This window comes from Idiotropiscis lumnitzeri, chromosome 19 (genome assembly GCF_059441095.1).
Source record: "Idiotropiscis lumnitzeri isolate Australia: NSW breed Sydney's pygmy pipehorse chromosome 19, RoL_Ilum_1.0, whole genome shotgun sequence".
Lineage (NCBI taxonomy): Eukaryota > Metazoa > Chordata > Actinopteri > Syngnathiformes > Syngnathidae > Idiotropiscis > Idiotropiscis lumnitzeri.
The window spans coordinates 2,504,430-2,518,065 of NC_142409.1; the positions used below are offsets into that span (position 1 = coordinate 2,504,430).

At 44.2% G+C, this 13,636-nt stretch overlaps 6 non-coding genes across 6 annotated transcripts; all 6 read right to left on the minus strand.

Moving 5' to 3' along the window:
- Positions 1-1,376: 1,376 nt before the first annotated feature.
- Positions 1,377-1,458, minus strand: trnas-aga (transfer RNA serine (anticodon AGA)). Its single transcript has one exon. It is a non-coding gene; the product is annotated as a tRNA-Ser (tRNA).
- Positions 1,459-3,050: 1,592 nt separating this feature from the next.
- On the minus strand, positions 3,051-3,132 carry trnas-uga (transfer RNA serine (anticodon UGA)). Its single transcript has one exon. It is a non-coding gene; the product is annotated as a tRNA-Ser (tRNA).
- Positions 3,133-4,723: 1,591 nt separating this feature from the next.
- Positions 4,724-4,805, minus strand: trnas-uga (transfer RNA serine (anticodon UGA)). Its single transcript has one exon. It is a non-coding gene; the product is annotated as a tRNA-Ser (tRNA).
- A 5,559-nt stretch (positions 4,806-10,364) lies between these two features.
- On the minus strand, positions 10,365-10,446 carry trnas-aga (transfer RNA serine (anticodon AGA)). Its single transcript has one exon. It is a non-coding gene; the product is annotated as a tRNA-Ser (tRNA).
- A 1,588-nt stretch (positions 10,447-12,034) lies between these two features.
- trnas-uga (transfer RNA serine (anticodon UGA)) lies at positions 12,035-12,116 on the minus strand. The gene has a single exon. It is a non-coding gene; the product is annotated as a tRNA-Ser (tRNA).
- Positions 12,117-13,333: 1,217 nt separating this feature from the next.
- Positions 13,334-13,415, minus strand: trnas-aga (transfer RNA serine (anticodon AGA)). The gene has a single exon. It is a non-coding gene; the product is annotated as a tRNA-Ser (tRNA).
- Positions 13,416-13,636: the final 221 nt, after the last annotated feature.

The following is a 13,636-nucleotide window of genomic DNA, read 5'->3' on the forward strand; positions in this document are numbered from 1 at the left end:
AGGTGGAGAGTGCTGACGCATTAACCCTTCTGCTGTCCGTTTGAAGCTCCCGGCCTCCCTCCAGGTCCACCCAACTTTTCATGTCTCCCTCCTGAAGCCAGTCTCCTCCAGCCCCCTCAGTCCTCCTCCCGAGCTCCCCCCTCCGCCACTGGACGTTGATGGTCACCCCGCTTACATTGGGAAGAAAATTTTGGATGTACGTCGGCGTGGTCGGGGTTTTCAATATTTAGTTGACTGCGAGGGTTACGGCCCTGAGGAGCGTTCCTGGATTTCGAGATCCCTCATCCTGACACCCTCTCTGCTACGGGACTTCTACCGTGAGTTCCCTCACAAGCCAGGAAAGGCACCAGGTGGTGCCCATTGAGGGGGGGTACTTTTGTGATATGCCTTAATGTGTCTGTTGCTACACAGTTGCTATGGTCCTTTTATGCTCTGGTCTTTTATGATGTCATATAGGCTTGATTCCTTGAGTATTTAAGAGCAAGTTATTCAGAGACACATCGTCAGTACGTTCAGCTTTCTTCATGTGAGGATGTCAGCCATTTTCCATGTGTTCTGAATCCAGGCCTGCTTGTTATTACTTGGAATTTTGTATATAAATACTTTTACGTCGCCACCTCCGTCTCCTGTCTGCTTTCGGGTCCAAACCCCTCTCCTCACGTGACACATCTTTTGTTTTCTACATTTGCGAGTATGAATTCCATCTTCCTCGTGTCTTTGAAATTCCGATGCTTTTGTTCCGTAAAGCAACGTGTTCTAGGTTGTCCCTCTGGAGTTGTGGCGGTTTCTCCAAAAACAGGCACGGTTTTCAGAAGTTTGAATCAGTCTTTCATATACAAAAAAAAACAAGGTTTAAATCCCGTCCTGCTGCAATTGAAGGTAGTTTAGACTAATACGATTCTTGACCGAAAAGAATTTCGAACTTGAGATAAGTTGGCTGAGTGGTTAAGACAATGGATTATTAATTCATTGTGTTCTGCACACTTGTCGATACTTGACATTTAAAATGGGACTGATACAATGGGAAAAGTGTCCTACCGTGCTAATCGGAATAGGTGGTGGGTTTATGGAAATAAGAACATTGTGTACTACACACGTGGGGATAAATTCCACCCTTGTTGGACCTTAACATATCAAATTAAGATGATGCTATTGGAAAGGTGTTTGACCTCTTTGGATATGGGAATGGTACTTTGGTAATATAAGCAGTTTTCGGAAATTTGTATGTCGTTAAATTGTGAAAGAAACACGGTCCTTGTGCGACAAAACGGGGTTTGCAGAAATGCAACCGATCCATGTATATAAATGGGAATGTTACGTGATATGTTTTATTAAATTCTGATATTAGAACATCAAGTTCCCTTCTAAAACGTACACGTTGGTGGCAGGATTTGAACCTGCGAGGGGAGACCCCAATGGATTTCTAGTCCATCGCCTTAACCACTCGGCCACACCAACACAATGTCCCATGCACAGGTGCCATTTTCCAAGTACAATACAGATATTGCTACACTGCAGAAAACCATAAGCCACATGCACTCACACTTCCCATAGAAGCAGATGAGGTAGCCGACTGTTGAAGGAGATAGGATACTCATCCTTGTTGTTCTACATTGGAGAGTGTGAATTCCATCTTTCTCGTGTCTTGGGAATTCCGATGCTTTTGTTCTGAGAGGGAATGTGTTCTACCTTGTCCCTCTGGATCTGTGGAGGTTTCTCCGAAATTACACGTGGCATTCAGAAATTTGAATCAGTCTTGAAATTGCAAAAGATCCTTAGATTCTCCTCTGAAAAGCTCACTTTGGCAGCAGGATAAGAACCTACGAGGGGACACCCCAGTGAATTTTTAGTCCATCACCCTGACCACTCGGCCACACCAACACAGTTGCCCTCCGGAGGTGACATTTTCTGACGACAATACATATTTTGCTAGGGGGCAAAATTCCATCAGCCCCAAGCACTCACTTTGATTCCATTGAAGCAGATGACGTTGCCGACTAATGGAGGAGAGAGAATACTCATCCTTTGTTTTCTGCATTTGTGAGTATGAATTCGATCTTCCTCGTGTCTTTGAAATTCCGATGCTTTTGTTCCGTGAAGCAATGTGTTCTACATTGTCCCTCTGGAGCTGAGGAGGTTTCTCCAAAAACAGGCACGGTTTTAAGAAGTTTGAATCAGTCTTTCATATACAAAAGAACCACGTTTTAAATCCAGTCCTGCTACAATTGAAGGTAGTTTACACTAATACAATGTTTCTTGACCGACAAAAGGTTTCAACTTGGGATGAGGTGGCTGAGTGGTTAAGGCAATGCATTGCTAATACATTGTGTTCTGCACACTCGCCGATACTTGACATTTAAAATGGGACTCATATAATGGGAAATGTGTCTTACCGTGTTAATCGGAATAGGAGGTGGGTCTATGGAAATAAGAACATTGTGTTCTACACAAGTGGGTATAAATTCCACCCTCGCTGGACCTTAACATATCAAATTATGATGATAATATTGGAAAGGTGTTTGACCTCTTTAGATATGGGAATAGTACTTTGGTAATATAAGCAGTTTTGAGAAATTTATGTCGTTAAATTGCCAAAAAGAAACACAGTCCTTGTCCGACAAAAGGGCATTTGCAGAACTACGACCCTTCCATATGGATAAATGGGGATTTTACATGATATGTTTTGATAAATTGTTGAAGACCCTAATCTGATATTAGAAGATAAAGTTACCTGCGGAAAGATACACTTTGGTGGCAGTATTCGAACATGCAAGGGGCGACCACAATGGATTTCTAGTCCATCGTCTTAACCACTCAGTCATCACAGTGTGGAAGTTGTAGGTGAGATTTTTCAAGTACAATACAGATTTTGCCAAATTGCCAAAGATCCATGGTCCAAACACTGTATTCGTCCAACAAAACACAGTTTACCCTAATACAACCATTCTTGTAGAATAATGTGGATTTTACATTTTGCATGATGCGATTTGTTCAACTGTTGAAAAGTCTTATCAGATGAGAGAACACCCGGTTCTCCTCTAAAAAGCCCACGTTGGCAGCAGGATTTGAACCTACGAGGGGAGACCCCAATGGATTTCAAGTCCATCGCCTTAACCACTCGGCCACACCAACAAAGTGTCCCCGTTGCAGGTTACATTTTCCAAGTCTAATACAAATATTGCTACACTGCAGAAACCCATCAGCCACATGCACTCACTCCTCCCATTGAAGCAGATGAGGTTGCCGACTGTTGAAGGATCTAGAATACTCATCCTTGTTGTTCGACATTGGTGTGTATGAATTCCATCTTTCTCGTGTCTTGGGAATTCCGATGCTTTTGTTCCGTGAAGCGATGTGTTCTACCTTGTCCCTCTAGATCTGTGGAGGTTTCTCCCAAATTACACATGGCATTCAGAAATTTGAATCAGTCTTGAAATTGCAAAAGATCCTTAGATTCTCCTCTGAAAAGCTCACTTTGGCAGCAGGATAAGAACCTACGAGGGGACACCCAAGTGAATTTTTAGTCCATCACCCTGACCACTCGGCCACACCAACACAGTTGCCCTCCAGAGGTGACATTTTCTGACGACAATACATATTTTGCTAGGGGGCAAAATTCCATCAGCCCCAAGCACTCACTTTGATTCCATTGAAGCAGATGACGTTGCCGACTAATGGAGGAGAGAGAATACTCATCCTTTGTTTTCTGCATTTGTTAGTATGAATTCGATCTTCCTCGTGTCTTTGAAATTCCGATGCTTTTGTTCCGTGAAGCAATGTGTTCTACATTGTCCCTCTGGAGCTGAGAAGGTTTCTCCAAAAACAGGCACGGTTTTAAGAAGTTTGAATCAGTCTTTCATATACAAAAGTACCACGTTATAAATCCAGTCCTGCTACAATTGAAGGTAGTTTACACTAATACAATGTTTCTTGACCGACAAAAGGTTCCAACTTGAGATGAGGTGGCTGAGTGGTTAAGGCAATGCATTGCTAATACATTGTGTTCTGCACACTCGCCGATACTTGACATTTAAAATGGGACTCATATAATGGGAAATGTGTCTTACCGTGTTAATCGGAATAGGAGGTGGGTCTATGGAAATAAGAACATTGTGTTCTACACAAGTGGGTATAAATTCCACCCTCGCTGGACCTTAACATATCAAATTATGATGATAATATTGGAAAGGTGTTTGACCTCTTTAGATATGGGAATAGTACTTTGGTAATATAAGCAGTTTTGAGAAATTTATGTCGTTAAATTGCCAAAAAGAAACACAGTCCTTGTCCGACAAAGGGCATTTGCAGAACTACGACCCTTCCATATGGATAAATAGGGATTTTACATGATATGTTTTGTTAAATTGTTGAAGACCCTAATCTGATATTAGAAGATAAAGTTACCTGCGGAAAGATACACTTTGGTGGCAGTATTCGAACATGCAAGGGGCGACCACAATGGATTTCTAGTCCATCGTCTTAACCACTCAGTCATCACAGTATGCCAGTTTTAGGTGAGATTTTCCAAGTACAATACAGATTTTGCCAAATTGCCAAAGATCCATAGTCCAAACACTGTATTCGTCCAACAAAACACAGTTTACCCTAATACAACCATTCTTGTAGAATAATGTGGATTTTATATTTTGCATGATGCGATTTGTTCAACTGTTGAAAAGTCTTATCAGATAAGAGAACACCCGGTTCTCCTCTAAAAAGCCCACGTTGGCAGCAGGATTTGAACCTACGAGGGGAGACCCCAATGGATTTCAAGTCCATCGCCTTAACCACTCAGCCACACCAACAAAGTGTCCCCGTTGCAGGTTACATTTTCCAAGTACAATACAAATATTGCTACACTGCAGAAACCCATCAGCCACATGCACTCACTCCTCCCATTGAAGCAGATGAGGTTGCCGACTGTTGAAGGATCTAGAATACTCATCCTTGTTGTTCGACATTGGTGAGTATGAATTCCATCTTTCTCGTGTCTTGGGAATTCCGATGCTTTTGTTCCGAGAGGGAATGTGTTCTACCTTGTCCCTCTGGATCTGTGGAGGTTTCTCCGAAATTACACGTGGCATTCAGAAATTTGAATCAGTTTTTTAATTGCAAAAGAAATGAAGTCTAAAAACAGTCTTGTTCGAGCAAAACTGAGTTTGTAATGTCCTTCAAGGAGATGTGCTAGGGGGGCAGAAATCCATCAGCCCCAAGTTTGCAATGTCCTTCAAGATGTGGACGCTTATCTGATAATATAAGCACTCTTTTTGAACCCAGAAGAGGTTGCCGACTAATGAAGGAGATAGAATACTCATCTTGTTGTGATATGTCTTAACGTGTCCGTTGCTACATAGTTGCTATGGTCCTTTTATGTTCTGGTCTTTTATGATGTCATATAGGCTTGATTCCTTGAGTATTTAAGAGCAAATTATTCAGAGACATCGTCAGTACGTTAAGCTTTCTTCATGTGAGGATGTCAGCCATTTTCCATGTGTCTTAATCCAGGCCTGCTTGTTATTACTTGGAATTTTGTATATAAAGACTTTTACGTCGCCTCCTGTCTGCTTTTGGGTCCAAACCCCTCTCCTCACGTGACAGCACGTGCTGACCATCATGGACCCAGCAGACCCAGAGTACCCAATCCACCGCGCCATGAGGGCACAAGGGGCACTGCTCGGCCAGCACGACCAAATCCTGAGGGAGGTTATGGAGTCTATTCAGAACCTCTCCAACACCGTCAACTCATTGACTATCCAGATGACGTCCAGCGCTCCACCACAATCGTCATCACCCACTCCGGCCCACACGTCCAATCAAGGAGTGACCGACTCACCCGCTACTGCTGTGCCTTTTCACCGTGAACCCAACATTCCGCCACCTGAACATTATTCTGGGGAGGTAGGAGCCTGTGTCCAATTCCTAGTAAACTGTTCCTTGGTTTTTGAGCAACAACCTTGCGCTTTTTTGGATGATCGCGCCAAGCTGGCCTATGTCATTAACTTGCTTCGGGGAAAAGCAGGGAAGTGGGCCAATTCCTTGTGGGAGTCAAAGTCAGAAACATTGAGATAATTTTCTGCTTTTTCCGAGGAGATTCGCAGAGTCTTTGATCAGCCCTTCCGTACCGAGTCTTCAGGCAAACGACTATGGGCATTACGTCAGGGCTCACAGTCAGCTGCAGAATATGCCATAGAGTTCAGGATTTTAGCCTCTGAAACAGGATGGAATGAGGCAGGACAGAGAACAGCCTTCGTTTGCGGACTGTCCGAAGAGCTTCAAGACGAACTGTCTACACGGGATGAGCCTGAGTCCCTCGAGCAATTAATCTCCTTAGTGATTCGGATTGACAACCGCATCAGAGAACGCCGTCGCAGTGCCAGACCTGCCCACCCTAACTCCCCTCACACGGCCATTCCGCGACGGATCGCCCAGCCTTTTACAAGCACCTTGATGCCTGCTTCTGCCGGGGAAGAACCCATGCAACTTAGCAGAACTCGCCTCTCCCAGGAGGAACGCGCCCGGCGGGTTGCGCAGGGTCTTTGTCTCTACTGTGGAAAGCCTGGGCACTTTATCAATCAGTGCTCACTCGTACCCAGGGGTCCTCTTGATACCACAGAACGCCGCCTTAGGGTGAGCGACACTAGAACCTCGACTGAACCTCCTCGTCGCATTAACTTGCATGCCACTGTCTCCTCCCTCATGCATGATCAACCTTCAGAGAGGCAGGATCCGGAGACCATCATCCCCTCTTCATGTTTCATCAGGGCGGCTGTGTGGGACATTGAGCAAGCCGTCTTGCAGGCCCAACAACAGCAACCAGATCCTGGCTCGGGCCCTCCGGATCGACTCTTTGTCCCAGATTCTGTCCGCTCTCATGTCCTGCAATTGGGACATTCATCCAAGTTGGCTTGTCATCATTAACTTGAACCCTCCAATTCCCGCGGCAACCCTTCTGGTGGCCCCGAATGGCTCAAGATGTAAGGGAGTTCGTCGCTGCTTGCCACACCTGCTCTCGGGGGAAGCCTTCTCACCATCGCCCAATGGGTCTTCTGCAACCCCTGCCCATCCCCAGCCACCCCTGGTCCCACCAGTCGGTCGATTTCGTCTCTGGCCTGCCGCCCTCCGAGGGAAACACGGTCATACTGACTGTAGTTGACCGTTTCTCCAAGATGGTTCACTTCATTCCATTACCCAAACTTCCTTCCGCATTTGAGACGGCAAACATCCTAGTGAACCACGTCTTCAAGCTTCATGGCATCCCCATTGACATTGTTTCTGACCGGGGTCCCCAGTTCACATCCCAGGTATGGCAAGCTTTCTGTAAAGCTCTGGGAGCGTCCTCTAACCTGTCTTCAGGTTATCATCCCCAGACCAATGAACATCAGAGAGAGTCAATCAGGATCTGGAGTCATCCCTCAGGTGTGTTTCGGCCCGCCATCCTGCTTCCTGGAGCCTACACCTACCATGGATCGAGTATTCCCACAATTCCCTCACCTCCTCATCCATGGGCATGTCTCTGTTCATGGTCGCATATGGATATCAACCTCCACTATTCCCTTCCCAGGAACAAGCGGTCGCCGTTCCCTCTGTCCGCGCTCATCTGCGGCGTTGCCAGGCCGTATGGAGACATGCCAGAGCCGTCCTGTCCCGCACAGCCCAGCGCAACCAACAACTGGCCGATAGACATCGATCTCCGGCCCCTGACTATCGCCCAGGGCAAATGGTTTGGCTATCCTCCCGTGACCTTCCCCTCCAGACTGATTCCCGCAAACTAGCCCCCAGATTCATTGGACCGTTTGAGAATAAGAAGATCATTAAGATAAGTTAAGATAAGATAAGATGTCTTTTATTAGTCCCACAATGGGGAAATTTGAGGTGTTACAGCGGCAAAGATATAGATCACACAGAGTCGGCGGCGTAATGTAGCCGTTAATGTATAACATTAGCAGCAGACATTCATAACAATGCATGCAAATATACACAGTATAAACGTATCTAGTTTAAGGAAACACTCCTAATGTATGTCCATTATACAGAGGGGGAAACACTGTAATGATAAAAACTACTAAATGATTGAAAATACTGCAATGATAAAAATATTGCAATGATAAAGTATACTGCAATGGTAAAAGTACTGTAATAATAAAAGTACTGCAATGATAGAAAAATACTGCAATGATAAAAGTACTGTGATAGTAAAAGTACCGCAATGATAGGAATACTGCAATTATAAAAGTACTGCAAGGATAAAAGTACTGTAATAGTGAACATCCTGCAATGGTAGAAATACTGCAGAGATAGAAGTACAGTAATAAGAATACGGTAATGTAAACAAAATACATCATTGGTCAATATTTAAGTACACCCTTGGCTGAAAGTGCAGTAGCGGTTTATATTGCATCCTAGGACTGCACAATTGCACTAATGCCCGCCCGTTTGTAGGCCTGACCCAATGTTCTTGTTAAAAAGTCTGACAGCAGTAGGCAGGAAGGAGCGCCGAAATCTCTCTTTGGTACAGCGAGGGTGTAAAAGTCTGTTACTGAAGGAGCTGTGAAGTGTTCTAAGAGTGTCATAGAGTGGGTGGGCTGGGTTGTCCAGCATTGATGACAGTTTTGCCGTCATCCTCCTGCCCCCCACTGAGTCCACAGAGTCCAGGGAGCAGCCCAGGACAGAGCTGGCCCTCCTCACTAGTTTGTCCAGTCTCTTTTTGTCCCGGCCCGAGATGCCTCCTGCCCAGGAGACCACTCCATAGAAAATGACCGGTGAAACCACCGAGTCATAGAAGTTCCCTAGGAGTGTTCCCCGAACGCCAAAGGACCTCAGCCTCCTGAGTAGGAAGAGTCTGCTCTGACCCTTCCTATAGAGAGCATCTGTGTTGTCGCTCCAGTCCAGTTTATTGTTCAGATGAACACCCAGGTACTTGTAAGTTGAGACCCTCTCAACGTCTGTTCCCTGGATATTCCCTGGATATTCACTGGTGCAGGTGGAGAGTGCTGACGCATTAACCCTTCTGCTGTCCGTTTGAAGCTCCCGGCCTCCCTCCAGGTCCACCCAACTTTTCATGTCTCCCTCCTGAAGCCAGTCTCCTCCAGCCCCCTCAGTCCTCCTCCCGAGCTCCCCCCTCCGCCACTGGACGTTGATGGTCACCCCGCTTACATTGGGAAGAAAATTTTGGATGTACGTCGGCGTGGTCGGGGTTTTCAATATTTAGTTGACTGGGAGGGTTACGGCCCTGAGGAGCGTTCCTGGATTTCGAGATCCCTCATCCTGACACCCTCTCTGCTACGGGACTTCTACCGTGAGTTCCCACACAAGCCAGGAAAGGCACCAGGTGGTGCCCATTGAGGGGGGGTACTGTTGTGATATGCCTTAATGTGTCTGTTGCTACACAGTTGCTACACAGTTGCTATGGTCCTTTTATGCTCTGGTCTTTTATGATGTCATATAGGCTTGATTCCTTGAGTATTTAAGAGCAAGTTATTCAGAGACACATCGTCAGTACGTTCAGCTTTCTTCATGTGAGGATGTCAGCCATTTTCCATGTGTTCTGAATTCAGGCCTGCTTGTTATTACTTGGAATTTTGTATATAAATACTTTTACGTCGCCACCTCCGTCTCCTGTCCGCTTTTGGGTCCAAGCCCCTCTCCTCACGTGACACATCTTTTGTTTTCTACATTTGCGAGTATGAATTCCATCTTCCTCGTGTCTTTGAAATTCCGATGCTTTTGTTCCGTAAAGCAACGTGTTCTAGGTTGTCCCTCTGGAGTTGTGGCGGTTTCTCCAAAAACAGGCACGGTTTTCAGAAGTTTGAATCAGTCTTTCATATACAAAAAAAACAAGGTTTAAATCCCGTCCTGCTGCAATTGAAGGTAGTTTACACTAATACGATTCTTGACCGAAAAGAATTTCGAACTTGAGATAAGTTGGCTGAGTGGTTAAGACAATGGATTATTAATTCATTGTGTTCTGCACACTTGTCGATACTTGACATTTAAAATGGGACTGATACAATGGGAAAAGTGTCCTACCGTGCTAATCGGAATAGGTGGTGGGTTTATGGAAATAAGAACATTGTGTACTACACACGTGGGGATAAATTCCACCCTTGTTGGACCTTAACATATCAAATTAAGATGATGCTATTGGAAAGGTGTTTGACCTCTTTGGATATGGGAATGGTACTTTGGTAATATAAGCAGTTTTCGGAAATTTGTATGTCGTTAAATTGTGAAAGAAACACGGTCCTTGTCCGACAAAACGGGGTTTGCAGAAATGCAACCGATCCATGTATATAAATGGGAATGTTACGTGATATGTTTTATTAAATTCTGATATTAGAACATCAAGTTCCCTTCTAAAACGTACACGTTGGTGGCAGGATTTGAACCTGCGAGGGGAGACCCCAATGGATTTCTAGTCCATCGCCATAACCACTCGGCCACACCAACACAATGTCCCATGCACAGGTGCCATTTTCCAAGTACAATACAGATATTGCTACACTGCAAAAAACCATAAGCCACATGCACTCACACTTCCCATAGAAGCAGATGAGGTAGCCGACTGTTGAAGGAGATAGGATACTCATCCTTGTTGTTCTACATTGGTGAGTATGAATTCCATCTTTCTCGTGTCTTGGGAATTCCGATGCTTTTGTTCTGAGAGGGAATGTGTTCTACCTTGTCCCTCTGGATCTGTGGAGGTTTCTCCGAAATTACACGTGGCATTCAGAAATTTGAATCAGTCTTGAAATTGCAAAAGATCCTTAGATTCTCCTCTGAAAAGCTCACTTTGGCAGCAGGATAAGAACCTACGAGGGGACACCCCAGTGAATTTTTAGTCCATCACCCTGACCACTCGGCCACACCAACACAGTTGCCCTCCAGAGGTGACATTTTCTGACGACAATACATATTTTGCTAGGGGGCAAAATTCCATCAGCCCCAAGCACTCACTTTGATTCCATTGAAGCAGATGACGTTGCCGACTAATGGAGGAGAGAGAATACTCATCCTTTGTTTTCTGCATTTGTGAGTATGAATTCGATCTTCCTCGTGTCTTTGAAATTCCGATGCTTTTGTTCCGTGAAGCAATGTGTTCTACATTGTCCCTCTGGAGCTGAGGAGGTTTCTCCAAAAACAGGCACGGTTTTAAGAAGTTTGAATCAGTCTTTCATATACAAAAGAACCACGTTTTAAATCCAGTCCTGCTACAATTGAAGGTAGTTTACACTAATACAATGTTTCTTGACCGACAAAAGGTTCCAACTTGAGATGAGGTGGCTGAGTGGTTAAGGCAATGCATTGCTAATACATTGTGTTCTGCACACTCGCCGATACTTGACATTTAAAATGGGACTCATATAATGGGAAATGTGCCTTACCGTGTGAATCGGAATAGGAGGTGGGTCTATGGAAATAAGACATTGTGTTCTACACAAGTGGGTATAAATTCCACCCTCGCTGGACCTTAACATATCAAATTATGATGATAATATTGGAAAGGTGTTTTACCTCTTTAGATATGGGAATAGTACTTTGGTAATATAAGCAGTTTTGAGAAATTTATGTCGTTAAATTGCCAAAAAGAAACACAGTCCTTGTCCGACAAAGGGCATTTGCAGAACTACGACCCTTCCATATGGATAAATGGGGATTTTACATGATATGTTTTGATAAATTGTTGAAGACCCTAATCTGATATTAGAAGATAGTTACCTGCGGAAAGATACACTTTGGTGGTAGTACTCGAACATGCAAGGGGCGACCACAATGGATTTCTAGTCCATCGTCTTAACCACTCAGTCATCACAGTATGCCAGTTTTAGGTGAGATTTTCCAAGTACAATACAGATTTTGCCAAATTGCCAAAGATCCATAGTCCAAACACTGTATTCGTCCAACAAAACACAGTTTACCCTAATACAACCATTCTGGTAGAATAATGTGGATTTTATATTTTGCATGATGCGATTTGTTCAACTGTTGAAAAGTCTTTTCAGATGAGAGAACACCCGGTTCTCCTCTAAAAAGCCCACGTTGGCAGCAGGATTTGAACCTACGAGGGGAGACCCCAATGGATTTCAAGTCCATCGCCTTAACCACTCGGCCACACCAACAAAGTGCCCCCCTTGCAGGTTACATTTTCCAAGTCTAATACAAATATTGCTACACTGCAGAAACCCATCAGCCACATGCACTCACTCCTCCCATTGAAGCAGATGAGGTTGCCGACTGTTGAAGGATCTAGAATACTCATCCTTGTTGTTCGACATTGGTGAGTATGAATTCCATCTTTCTCGTGTCTTGGGAATTCCGATGCTTTTGTTCCGTGAGGCGATGTGTTCTACCTTGTCCCTCTAGATCTGTGGAGGTTTCTCCTAAATTACACGTGGCATTCAGAAAATTGAATCAGTTTTTTAATTGCAAAAGAAATGAAGTCTAAAAACAGTCTTGTTCGAGCAAAACTGAGTTTGTAATGTCCTTCAAGGAGATGTGCTAGGGGGCAGAAATCCATCAGCCCCAAGTTTGTAATGTCCTTCAAGATGTGGACGCTTATCTGATAATATAAGCACTCTTTTTGATCCCAGATGAGGTTGCCGACTAATGAAGGAGATAGAATACTCATCTTTTGTTTTCTACATTTGTGAGTATGAATTCCATCTTCCTCGTGTCTTTGAAATTCCGATGCTTTTGTTCCGTAAAGCAACGTGTTCTAGGTTGTCCCTCTGGAGTTGTGGCGGTTTCTCCAAAAACAGGCACGGTTTTCAGAAGTTTGAATCAGTCTTTCATATAAAAAAAAAAACAAGGTTTAAATCCCGTCCTGCTGCAATTGAAGGTAGTTTACTCTAATACGTTTCTTGACCGAAAAGAATTTCGAACTTGAGATAAGTTGGCTGAGTGGTTAAGACAATTGATTATTAATACATTGTGTTCTGCACACTTGTCGATACTTGACATTTAAAAATGGGACTGATACAATGGGAAAAGTGTCCTACCGTGCTAATCGGAATAGGTGGTGGGTTTATGGAAATAAGAACATTGTGTACTACACACGTGGGGATAAATTCCACCCTTGTTGGACCTTAACATATCAAATTAAGATGATGCTATTGGAAAGGTGTTTGACCCCTTTGGATATGGGAATGGTACTTTGGTAATATAAGCAGTTTTCGGAAATTTGTATGTCGTTAAATTGTGAAAGAAACACGGTCCTTGTCCAACAAAACGGGGTTTGCAGAAATGCAACCGATCCATGTATATAAATGGGAATGTTACGTGATATGTTTTATTAAATTCTGATATTAGAACATCAAGTTCCCTTCTAAAACGTACACGTTGGTGGCAGGATTTGAACCTGCGAGGGGAGACCCCAATGGATTTCTAGTCCATCGCCTTAACCACTCGGCCACACCAACACAATGTCCCATGCACAGGTGCCATTTTCCAAGTACAATACAGATATTGCTACACTGCAGAAAACCATAAGCCACATGCACTCACACTTTCCATAGAAGCAGATGAGGTAGCCGACTGTTGAAGGAGATAGGATACTCATCCTTGTTGTTCTACATTGGTGAGTATGAATTCCATCTTTCTCGTGTCTTGGGAATTCCGATGCTTTTGTTCTGAGAGGGAA